The sequence below is a fragment of the Schistocerca nitens genome, chromosome 9 (assembly GCF_023898315.1).
Source record: "Schistocerca nitens isolate TAMUIC-IGC-003100 chromosome 9, iqSchNite1.1, whole genome shotgun sequence".
Lineage (NCBI taxonomy): Eukaryota > Metazoa > Arthropoda > Insecta > Orthoptera > Acrididae > Schistocerca > Schistocerca nitens.
In genome coordinates this window covers 71,485,850-71,499,096 of record NC_064622.1, presented here as the reverse complement: position 1 = coordinate 71,499,096, position 13,247 = coordinate 71,485,850, and positions in this window count along the sequence as shown.

Here is a 13,247-nt window from a genome sequence, read left to right as displayed (position 1 = left end):
CAATCGACAATCACACCAGCGATATTTATTGAACCATCACAGGTTAGCCACAACACATACTTTATCTCACATCACTAAAATGTACCTGATGAACACGGACGTTAATAATAACACCATTTGACAGCAGTTTAACAGCGCCACAGTGGGTCACGCCCATGTAGAACACATTTCAAAAAAAATTTAAAAATAGTTGCAGTCTTCGGAATTGAATAAATTATATATCTATTAAAAGGTAATAGTCTGCAGATTCAGAAAACGCAAAAAAGAAAAAATTGAACTTTTCATGATTTTGAGCTTTTCCGGAGCCCCTTAAAGGGCTGTGCCAGCAAGCACCGACCGGAGTGTCTTTGGTAACAGCACGACATTGCCTGCAGCGCCTTTCCTGGCCTCGTAACCATATCGGTTGGACCGTGGACGACAAGAAAAAATTGTTCGATGGCTCTGAGCACTATGGGACTTATCATCTGAGGTCATCAGTCCCCTAGAACTTAGAACTACTTAAACCTAACCAACCTAAGGACATCACACACATCCGTGCCCGAGGCAGGAATCGAACCTGCGACCGTAGCGGTCGCGCGGTTCCGGACTAAAGCACCTAGAACAGTGGTCTGGCCGTGACATGGTCAGATGAGTCTCTTTTTTCAGTTGGTAAGAGCTGATGGTAGGGTTCGAGTGTGGTGCATTCCCTACGCAGCCATGTGCCCAAGTTTATCAATGAAGCATTCTACAAACTGGTGCCGGCTCCATAATGATGTGGCCTGTTTCAGCATGGAATGGACAGGGTCATCTGGTCCAATTGAACCGATCATTGACTGGAACTGGTTATTTTCGGCTACTTGGAGGCAATCTGCAGCCATTCTTGGGCTTCATGTTCTCAAAGAAAGAAGAAAATTTTTATAGATTACAATGCGCCACAGAACCACAATTGTTCGCGATTGGTTTGAAGAACAGTCTGTTCAGTCCGAGTGAATGATTTCACCACCCAGACCGACCGCCATGAATTCCATGGTACATTTCTCGGAAATAATCGAAGGTCAGTTCGAGCACAAAATCCTGCACCGGCCAACACCTTCGCGATTATGGACATACAGCATGGGTCAGATTTCTGCTGGGGACTTCCAACGACTTGTTGAGTCCATGCCACGAGAGTCGCTTATTACGCTAGGAAGAAGGAGTCCGACACGGTATCACTATGTTCTGAGGTATTCCATGACTTTTGTCACCTCATTGTAGGACATTTGTCCTCTGACAAGTCGGCGCACTACCTTAAATCGGCTAGAAACCCAGCTACAGTGCACCAGAACTTCCTTAAATCGGCCTAAAAACCCAGCTATAGCGCACACACTATGCTCGAAACTTTCAATATTCTCTCGCTCTCATTTCGCAAGGTGTTAGTCCTTGAGAAGAAATGAATACGAACTTTTTCACTGTTACCCGTTGCTTCTCCTTCTCCTTTCAGAAGGATAATCCTTGTCCCTGCAGACACAGCTTCCTTCCTTCGACAGCTCCCTCACGTATTTGAAACATTCCACCTCACTGATCCCTTTTTTATGTAGGATATTTTATGTCGTTTCCTCAATTGGTTCCCCACAATCTTGCTGTCGAAAATATTTTGTAAAAGAATATCATGTCTATTAAGTGTCCATTGAGTTTTGATTGTGTTGGCCTGTAACTTTCAGCAATTCTTTTTCTCTCCTATTTCTTACAGAACTATCTTATTCGTATTCTTGTTAGACCACCTAGCTCATGTGAACCTCCCCTAGAACTGAACTTTCCATAGCTTCGAGGTGAGCTTTCTCCTGCTTTGCTAACGTCCAGGTTTCACATCCGCATGTTAGGGCAATCCACAAAAAATGTCTTTCAGTTTACAGTTGTGCATATCTTCAGTGTCAGAAGGGAAAAATGACATCCATTATTCCAAATTAAGGTTGTCTTTAGCACAAAAAGGGGTGCACAATGCTTCAACAAAACCATTTCATCACTTGCCCAGTGATATAAAATGTCTGTCAGACAGCAGAGTACAATTTGAAAACAAACTGAGAAAGTTTCTTCTTGACAACTCCTTCCATTCCGTAAAAGAGTTTCTGTTATTGTAGTGTGACAAAGATGGTGGGTAGGAATTGCTATCTCACATCTTCATATGTAATTTTCCTTTTGGAAAAAATAGAAATGTTCAGAATGTAATTACATTTACAAATTATTTTGCGACGTGAATGTGAAATGACTCATTCTGCATCATTACGATTTGTCGTGTAAAATGATCGTGGAACGCATAACTAATTAACTAACTAGTGTGGAAACTGATGTTATTGTTTAGTAGAAGATCATTATTATGTTGCAAGATACTTTGTCCAGTGCTAGTCTTTTGATTTTTTTCAGACACCTTTGTTTTCCTCCACGTTGCTACCTGGGTAGTAAAATTTGGTTACTTCCTGGAGTTGGTCGCTGCCTGTTTTCATGTCAGTCTGACCTACACCTCCTTTGTTGTCTGTAACCACGACTTTCGTCTTCTTAGTGTTTATTTCCCATTTTAGATTTGGTATCTCTTGCCTATTTTCATGTCAGTCTGACCTACACCTCCTTTGTTGTCTGTAACCACGACTTTCGTCTTCTTAGTATTTATTTCCCATCTTAGATTTGGTATCTCTTGATTTAAGACCTTAATCACTTTATTTAGTTCTTTCCCTGAATGTGTCACCATTGCTGTTCCGTCAGTCAATATGTACACAATTATTTTCATTTCAGGTATCTTTTCTTTCATTTTTGTTATGTTCTCCTCAATGAGCACATTAAATAAGTAAGGTAACGCTCCTGATTTATGCTCTTTTTCTTGCTACACTTAATACTCAGTTAACCACTCTGGCTTTTCTATATAATCAACATTAATCTCCAGTCCTTCCAGTCAAGTCCTGCTTTTCTCATCGCACTTCTAATCAACCATATCAAATGCTTTTTAGATGCAATAATGCTATATATGTTTCTCTGTTTACTTCTAATCTACTTTCCAAAATTTAACATACTGCCAGCATTCTTTCTCTTGTTGCGTTTCCTGATCAATCCGTACTGATAATTGGCTAATTTCCAACCTATTTTGTTTTTAATCCACTTTTAACTACTGACAGTAATAATATTGATACGTGTCACACAAGGGCTAGTGTTCTATAACTCGTACTGTCTTTGAATTTGACCTCTTGGGGAACGCAATAGCTCTACTTTTTGTGACGTCAGGGACTATGACATACGTTTTAGATAGAACACTAAGCAACATGCTACAGATGTCTCTACTTCTTTGAACGCGCTCTACAAAGATGTCATACATACTGGTAGTTTTATTTGAATTTAGTCTCTTTAGTCCAATGAAGAACTCTTCCTTCGTTATAGGTGATCCCTTACTGTTTTTATTAAATAGTTATTCGCTTTAAATATACTCATTTAAATTTTAAGTTTCAGAATCCAGGTACAGGCCCCCAATATACTCTTCCATATGTGACTTACTTCTCCGATTGCTTATTTCTGTGAGACAGTAAAACATAGACGGAAATAGGTGCTGTTAGGTTAGTACAGTTATCAGAAAATACTAATCCTGTTTTAATGCCTCAGGTAGTATGTAACGTCACTGACTGCTTTTAGACGCTTTGCTTATTCATTATAGTATACATCAACGGCATGATTGCTGACTGTAAAGAATTCTTCACTGAGTTCTAATTAAATGAGCTTCGCTAATTTCAGTTCTTTAATTTAAACAGTGCTTGTGTTTTGGTATATTTAGGGAAAACACACGACTTTTTCTTCGGTTTGGAAGTTGGAGTCCAAGAGAGCAAAAAAATGTAAATGTCTTACGTCACCGCTAGTAGGATATCCCACATGTTGGGTTCAGTCGCCGGTCGGAAGTTTTGTTCTTCCTCCCTGCATATTGTTCAAAAATGTTCAAATGTGTGTGAATTCCTAAGGGACAAAACTGCTTAGGTAATCGGTCCCTAGACATACACACTACTTAAACTAACCTATGCTAAGAACAACACACACACCCATGCCCGAGACAGGACTCGAAGCCCGCATCTCGTGGTCCTGTGGTAGCGTTCTCGCTTCCCACGCCCGGGTTCCCGGGTTCGATTCCCGGCGGGGCCAGGGATTTTCTCTGCCTCGTGATGGCTGGGTGTTGTGTGCTGTCCTTAGGTTAGTTAGGTTTAAGTAGTTGAGTCCCATAGTGCTCAGAGGCAGCCAGGACTCGAATGTCCGACGGGAGGGGCGGTGCATACCGCGACATGACGCCTCAAACCGCGTGGTCACTCCGCGCGGCCTTGCATATTGTTCCCCTCCCTTGCAGATATGACACAGTTGTATGTGCTTTTGTAGGGTGTAGCTGAGTGTACTATTTCCATAAATCGTTTTAGAGTGAATATTTGAATGTATTTTTCGTCACGTGCGTAGGTTCTCAGTCACAGTTTGTTAAATGTCCCTCTTCTCATTTCTGTTCTGTCGACATGCCGTGAAACGCTAATGGCAAACCTGTTTCTCGTAACTTCATTCCTCTACAAGTAATGATGTCATTGGCTGCGCAATTATGGTTTTATCTCGGTCGTTTACGCGCAACAAGAACTGTCCTGTTACGCTACTTGTAGAACGGCATTTGGCCGCTTCTTACTGCGTCATGTCGTGTCTTGAAATGCCTCAGTATGGCTGCGGTATGGCTGCTAGCGAGGAAGACTCAGTTTTTTCCATGATGAGTAACTAGACTGATCTTTTGCAGATGACAGTAAACGATCCGTCCCGTATTGTTTTCCTGTGCCGAGGCTACGCTTTCTCACCGTTCTTACCTCTGCTGGTGGCTCACCTACAAAAAGAGCTACACTGGCCAGTTGGGAACATTATGACCAACATTGTACTGTGAGAATGAATGCTCCTAGGTCACAAGAATTACGTGTGACGTGATACAGAATGGTTCAGGAAATGAACCGTGAAATTAGAGAAATAAGTTCCTTACCTCAGTGGAGACACCATAGCTAAAATTACCACTTCAGACCTGAAGTGGAGCAGTTCGTCGCTTACTCTCTGCTGGACATCTATAGCGGTCCTATTTGTCGAATATTAAGACAGTACCATGAGCCCGCCAACAGGCATACAGTTTCGTATGCACGTGGCTCTTCGAAGGCACTGAGACTTAGAGACATTCATTATTTGTTTGCTGTAACGTCTGTTCTTTTATTAAAGTTCTGAAACTGACTTTACGTATAAGATAGAATTATGCTTTCTGTAATGTCTTAATCAAACGATATTTGAAACACAATGCTTTACGAGAAAGTAAATTATTCCTGCGGTCTAGCATTGTATGCTTACTACAAGGGAGACGCAGCTCTGGTAATTCATATCGCTGTCATCGCATATCTTGTTTTTGCTCGCTGATTTAGATTTCGGAGAGGAAGAAGAAAAATAATATCATTGTCTTTTGAACCATTATGCTGGTAAGACTTAAATATTTGTTCAGAGACACTAAAAAGCTCATATCCTCGTCATCATTACAAAAGCACTGACATCATTATTTCCTTATGTTTGATATTCTTGCTAATAGATATTAATGTTACAGTTTAGTATTTTTTTATTGTTTTCAGATGCGTAAAGGAAGAACGTCGTTATAGCATGCTGTAATTTTCTAAATAAATTGTAACCATTATCAATAGATGTTCAATAAATTTCATTTCTGTGATTATTAAGATTTTTCTTTGTTTATTTGGCCAAAGATATAATTTCACTTTTTCAATTAATTATGTATTAAGGCAATATTGCTGTACCTTTACAGGTTGTTCGACCTACAAGTTCAGAAGAAAAACAGGAACTTGGAACAATATCTATTTCACGTAGTGTGCTGAAAAATCTAGTGAACAGTCTACTATCAGGAATTAGACGTGTCGGAAAAACGTGCGTACTACCTGTATATTCTTCGTTAGTGTATATGTGGGCTATTTCAGCCAGCCCTTGTACAGACTTTGTTAACCGATGCTTCTCTCTTCACTCTCACTCCCTCGCAGTATTTCACTCACGATGTGCCATAGGCAACTGCCCCTTCAACGTGCTAGCTCAATGACAGAAAGACATCCGGAGAAAAGCGACTGACAGCAACGAGGTAGGTTCGGTTGGAATAAAACGTCAAAGAGGTTTAGTGGTTAATAACTACAGTGTTATCAGTATTCTGAATACTATTTACCAAATGTACAGCAGAGTAATAAATGAAAGGCTACGAAATATCACGTATGTAGCTTTAATGGAGGAATAAGCAGGTTTCCGGAAAGAAAGATCATGCGTAGCCGATGTTTTCTCACTGAAAAAGTTAATTCAAAGGAGAAGAGAATTTGACCTAGATACTCCCCTAGCATTTGTGGATTATATAAAAATAATAAAAAATAAAAAAAGACATTGGAGAGAATTCACAGAGATAACGTATGATCAATCACAAAAAGTAAGGAATCCCTGAAAATCTGACATAAGACACAGAAAGCCTATACAGGGACACCAGAATTAGAACTGACACGGGTTAAACAGATAACACCTGAAATAGAAACAACTCAATGACTGAAACAAGGTTGTAGCTTGTCAAGTACATTACTGAACATGTATGTAGATCAAATGATAAGAAAATGGAAAAGAGACAGAAAATCATCAGGCAAAAATATTGGGAGGAGAAAACGATTATCAGTATGTTATTCGCTAACGATCGAGTTATCATAGAAGACAGCGAAGATAAATTACGAATGGCAGTACGTAAGCTGAATGAGATACGTGCAAGCTACATTGTGCATATTATTATTATTATAACGATTGTTCCCCTTTAGGAGAGCGATTGAACTTGAATTCATAATTTCATCTTCGGATGTTTTTCTTCTTTGCGTCCCAGAACCTCCTCATCCTCTCAGAATGCTCCTTCTTCCGTTCCTCTGTCCATTTTTTACCAGGCTGACGCGATGTTCTTTCCCCAAACTTCACACTTGTGATTTTATGCCGGCACTCGGTGCGATCTTCGAGATTTTTTATGTTGATCTGCTGTAGATCCCTCTGGACTTCTTTCAGCCATTCTGTGCCACATTTACTCCTTGTTATAATATTGAATAATTTCTTTGCTGTTCTGGAGTCTTCCATCTTGTAGATGTGTGTATAAAATTTGGCTCGGCGCTTTCTGATTTCATCTGTTACTACGTTGATCTTTCTATAGAGTTCGTTTTGTGGTCTCTTCATCCAAATGCCATTTTTGTTGATTGGACCGTAAATCTTCATGAGAATTTTTCTTTCCTGCTTTTCTATTTCCTTAATTTTTGAATGACCATCGATCACCATTGTTTCAGCTGCATAGATTGCTTATGGAAGAATCACTGTTGTATAGTGCCTTAATTTTGCATCTGTCGAAATGCACTTCTTGTTGTAATGCGTCCATGTTAGCTTGTAGGCCTTCTGGAGCTTGGTTATTCTTTGTTCATTGGCAATTCGGTTTAATACTGAGGACTGTATAGTTTCACCGAGGTATTTAAAATGGCAGACTTGTGCAATTTTACCATATTTTGTTATTAAAGGGGATTTATTTTCTGGCTGCCTTTCCATATATTGGGTTTTTTCATAAGATATCTGTAGTCCGGTTTTTTGTGAAATTTCATGTAGTTTTTCCACTGCGTGAATCGCTTCCGTTCTGTTATTGGTGATAATTGCAATATCGTCAGCGAAAGCAAGGCACTTGACTTTAATACGGTTCTCTTTCTTGATACCAATTTGGATACCCTTTACGTGAGGTTCCCATTCCCTGATTATCTTTTCTAGAACAATATTGAAAAGGATTGGGGATAGTCCGTCCCCCTGTCGGACTCCAGATTTGATTTCGAAGGGTTCTGATACTTCGCCCGTGAATTTCACTTTGGCCGTTGTTCCTGTAAGTGTCTGTTCTGTGATTTTTCGTGTCTTTCGGTCGATCCCAAATTCTTCCATGATTTTAAACAGGGTTCCACGGTCCACTGAATCATATGCTTTCCTGAAGTCGATGAATGTAACTACTGTGTTTCTGCATTTCCTCATTTGTAATATTGTCTTTAAGCACCAGATCTGTTCCGCACACGAGCGTCCTTTTCTGAATCCGGCCTGGTATTCACCAATTAGTGTATCTGCTTGGGATTCTATCCTGTTTAAAAGCGCTTTGGAAAGGATTTTGTAAGCGACTGGGAGCAGGGAAATTCCTCTGTAATTGTTCATGTCTGTCTTGTCGCCCTTTTTGTGTAGCGGGTGAATTAGAGCGCATTTCCAGTCCTCTGGTATCTGATCTGTTATCAATATGTCTGACATTATATGGTGTAATTTCTGCATAAGTATAGGATCGTTTAGTTTCCAGAACTCAGCAATGATCCCATCTTCTCCTGGTGCTTTGTTATTTTTCAACTGCTTGACTATCTCCATAATTTCTTCACGATCCGGGGCATGTGAGTCTGGGTGTGTGAATACTGGAGAAGAGAAGACAAGTTTTTCTTGGGGCGGTTCGCATTTGAGGACGGAACTGAAATATTGGGCTAAGATTTTGCAGTTATTTTTCGTGTTGGTTTCCAAAGAGCCATCGGGTTTCTTGAAGTACAAGCTAGGCGTTTTGTATCCCTGTAAGTTTTCTCTGAGAGTCTTATAAAAATTTCTTGTATTATTTTTGATGAAATCCTGCTGGATTTAAGAGAGGTTGTTGTTGTCATATCCCCGTTTTTCTTTTCTAATTATTTTTGAGGTCTGTTTTTGAATTTTAAGAAAGTTCTCCAAGTTTTCTTCAGTTTTGTGACTGCAAAATTTTTTCCATGCAGTTATTCGGTTGTCGACTGTCTCATCACAGGTTGCATTCCACCAGCGATGTTTCCTGTTGCGAGGGGGTTGTCCTAATTTGAGGGCTTCCTGAATTTTCTCTGTCAGTTTCTTCCAGTCTGTTGATTTTTCTTGATTAATTTGCATGATGATTTTTTCTTTGTTGAGTTACAGATATTCCGGATTGTGCATATATACATAAAGAAAACTGAAACCATGGCCGTTTTAGGTATTAACTCAGCATGAACAAAAATAGTCCTCAGTAACAAACTGATAGAATAGGCAGCCCATTTCAAGTATTTAGAATGTGACATCATGTAATCAAGACATGGATATATAGGAAAAAACTAATATTTACCCACGTGTATGTGGCACAATACGGAAGACACTTAAGGGTTAAACAAGGAAAGAGAAACAACTGCAATTTTATAATTTAATGGTAATTTCAACTTTATTATATGAGGCGGAAAGTTTGACGCCAAGACAAAGATTTACGGGAACTAGAACCACCAAAAATGAAATCTCTAAGAACTGTGAATGGCTGCACTAAGGAAGACAAAATTAGAAACGAAGTAATTGGGGAGGGATTAAGGATGCAATCAGTAACCCAAAAGGCAATCCAGTACAAAGAAAAATGGACAGAACATGTAATTCACGTGTCACCATCAAAGCTTCCTACACTAGCCATAGATATCAAAACAATGAAGCAAGGGAATCGTGGGAAGACCGAGGAAGTGATGGTGAGACCGAAACAGGCTCTAAGCCTAGCCCAGAAGACGGAGAAGAAGAAGTGTAAAGGAAGAAGAGATATTAAAAAATGAATGCATGTCTGCACCTCAGTCCACCTCTTGCTTAATTCCTTCGCTAACGTGTCCTTCCCCACTTACTCGGGAGTGAAAATGATGGTTCCCAGAGCCAGAAATGATACGCAGGTCAACAGCTCGTCAGAGTTTGCGCCACAGACTTTATCATGAAAGAGTGTTTTCAGCTGGATATGGCATACTGCGGACAGAAAGAGCATTTGTCCATCCTCTACATTCCCAAGTCTAATGATTACCATACTGACCCCTTGAAGACAGAAGATAAAAACCAAGAGAAAGAGCCGGCCTGGGTGGCCGAGCGGATCTAGGAGCTGCAGTCTGGAACCGCTCGACCGCTATGGTCGCAGGTTCGAATCCTGCCTCGGGCATGGATGTATGTGATGTCCTTAGGTTACTTAGGTTTAAGTAATTCTGAGTTCTAGGGGACTGATGACCATAGCAGTTAAGTCCCATAGTGCTCAGAGCCATTTGAACCAAGAGAACAAAGACAAAAGCCGGCCGAAGTGGCCGTGCGGTTCAAGGCGCTGCAGTCTGGAACCGCAAGACCGCTACGTTCGCAGGTTCGAATCCTGCCTCGGGCATGGATGTTTGTGATGTCCTTAGGTTAGTTAGGTTTAACTAGTTCTAAGTTCTAGGGGACTAATGACCTCAGCCGTTGAGTCTCATAGTGCTCAGAGCCAACAAAGACAAGCTGAATATGGCATGCCCAAAAACGTGGACCCTCTTCCATGGCGAATTGAGGTCATTATATTATGAAGGCTAAAGGAGGTGTTACATCATGTTCGTGTGATGTCTCCTGGGCAAGACCGGTGTGCTGAAGATTTCATGCCATCTCTTACTATAATGAACATGACACAGCTGCATATATACAGAAATAAATAACTGATGGATGAAACCACGCGCAGGCGAACCACTTTTAGTTAGACTTCATGCCTCCAAACAGAGAGTAGTTAGTTTAAAAAAAAAAAAATCGAGCTCTCAAAAAAGCAATATGTTGCGAGGCTGGCAGGGTAGTGATGTGTTGAAACTGCGCGGTCAGCTACTGTGTGTGTATCAAGCGCAGCGGTAACGATAATTATTAATGGTTCGTGTCGATGCGACGCGTCCCGCCCCCACCACGGCTAACAATCAATCAGAACGCCCTCGGCGGCGACAGGATGAGCGTCAATTAATCTCAATTGGCAGCTGCGCTACGGCGCCGTTTAATAGCGCGACTCTGTCCAGCCCTCCCCCCTCCCCTCCCCTCAAGCCCCAGCCTCCCTCACACCCCCGCCGCCCACGCAGCCAGCTCAACAGCCGATCCGCCCGCATGCCGCCGCCAACCGCGGGCGCAGTCACACTCACACGCACGCCCTCACAAACGATGCCCGCCGCCGCTCGCGCGCGCTTCAAAATAAACACCGGGGCAATTCATACTGCTTTAAACTGTCCCACTGACAGTTAACGAATGACTGAATTGTTTCCGTATACCGGTATTAAAAATACTCCGTCCCGGCCGCCGGTGGTTTATGAGCTGGCGCCACGACCCACATTGATTTGGAAGCGCGCGCGGTTTTGCGGTCGAGTCCGTGTTTTGCCATCTCTTCCCCTGGCATTTCGCTTTTTTTTATTTTTGTTTACCCCATCTCGGCTTTAATTATTCGTGCTTCCTGAAGCTCGAAATGTTTCGCTGTTCCGTATTTAGCTGTCGCATGAATGATAGGAGGTACTTTAAGAGTATGAAGTATTACATAGTTCAACGGGCCGGAGCATTTTGTTCCAAAATAACCCCAGCGGGAATCAGCCTTAAAAAAAGAGAAAGACTAGAGAGTGAGTCTTTCACACATGTTTAAATAGCGGCGAAGCTATTTTGCTCTACAAGGCGATACTGATCCAGCTCTCAGACATGAAACAAAGTTCATGTTAATGACTTCCTCCTTTTCCACTTAATAAAAAGTTCCAGCCTGGAACCTTCCGTTTTTGGAAAGTAGGTGAGATGTTTGCAGAAATAAGCCTGATATGGGCGGTATAGCTCCGGGTTTGGGAAGTGGAAGAGATGTTTGCAGAAATAAGTCTGATATGGCCGGTATAGGTCAGTCGGTGGGTTTCAATGCAAACTACAGTATGTATGCTCTACACTATTTTTATATTGACAGTTGTCATTTACGAGCCCTGCGGAATTTAGGGCAATTTTGCCAGTTGTTTGTTCTCTTTCGGGGCAAACTACAGTATGTATACTCTACAATATTTTTCTATCGATATTTGTCATTTACGAACGAAACGGAATTTAAGGCATTTTTGTCAGTTGTTTCTTCTCTTTCGGGGCAGTTGTGAGTGCGCTGCGTTTGTGGGTGTGTGAGTGAATCCCAGTCCTTGGACATCTGGCTTTCAACGAACATGGTTATGTATTAACTGTCTAGTTAATTTCGCCTGTGAGTATGGCTTATTTTTCTACGTCAGAGAAGGAAGTCTTAAAACTGCCTGCTGGTTAGACTTACGTAAACGCTACTCCGTTTATTTTGTTTACTTTTGCTGTCATCGATGTCCAAAAATATAGGCAAAAAAGTCTTCCGCACCACGTGATCTATGAAGACGGAGAGTGGTTCTGCAGTCGCACTCTGTCTTCGCTAGTTTTGCTAACATGGCGTGGCACCTTTCCTTATGTTACACGAATTATTCTCGCTCTCTGGCGACAAATTAGCTTGAATCAAAGAGCTTTTCCGAAAAATATGCAGTGGAGGGAAACACTTGTCTGATGACGAGATAGAAGAAGAAACAGGAGTGCGATAGGAGATCCAGTATTACAATCAGAATCTAAAAGGGCTTTATATGACTTAAGATCAAATAAGAAAGAAGGAACAGATAACATTTCATCGGGAATTTCTAAGAGGATGTTACAATATAACTACTATTTACGTTGGAGTGCGGAATGTATGAGACTGGCGGTGTACCACCAGACTTTCGGAAAAACGTCCTCCACACAGCTGCTGAGGTAGCAAGAGCCGACAAGTGCAAGAATTATCACGCATCCACGCATCACGCAGCTCACGCAACTAAGTTACTGACAACAATGGTATACAGAAGAATCGAAAAGAAAATTGAGGATGCATTAGACGACGATCAGTTTGACTTCAGAAAAGGTACTGGCACCAGAGAGGCAGTTCTGACAGTGTGGTTTATAATGGAGGCAAGACTGAAGAAAAATCGAGACTCATTCATTGTATTTGTCGACTTGGAAAAAGAGTTCGACAGTATAAAATGGCGCAAGATTTCGAAATCCTCAGAAAAATATGGGTAAGCTATGGCGAAAGACGGGTAATATACAATATGATCAACAACGAAGAGGGAACTATAAGACTGGATGTCGAAGAACAAAGTGTTCGGGTTACAAAGGGTGTAAGGTGGCTATGTAGTCTTTTGTCCTTATTGCTCAAGCTATACATCGAAGAAGCAATGAGGGAAATAAATGAAAATTTCCAGAGTGGCATTAAAATACAGGGTGAAAGGCTATCACTGATAAGTTTCGCCGATGACATTGCTACGCTCAGTGAAAATGAATAAGAACTAGAGGATGTGTCGGCTGAAATCAATAGTCTAATGGGACTGGATTGAGAGCAAATCGAAGAAAGATGAAAG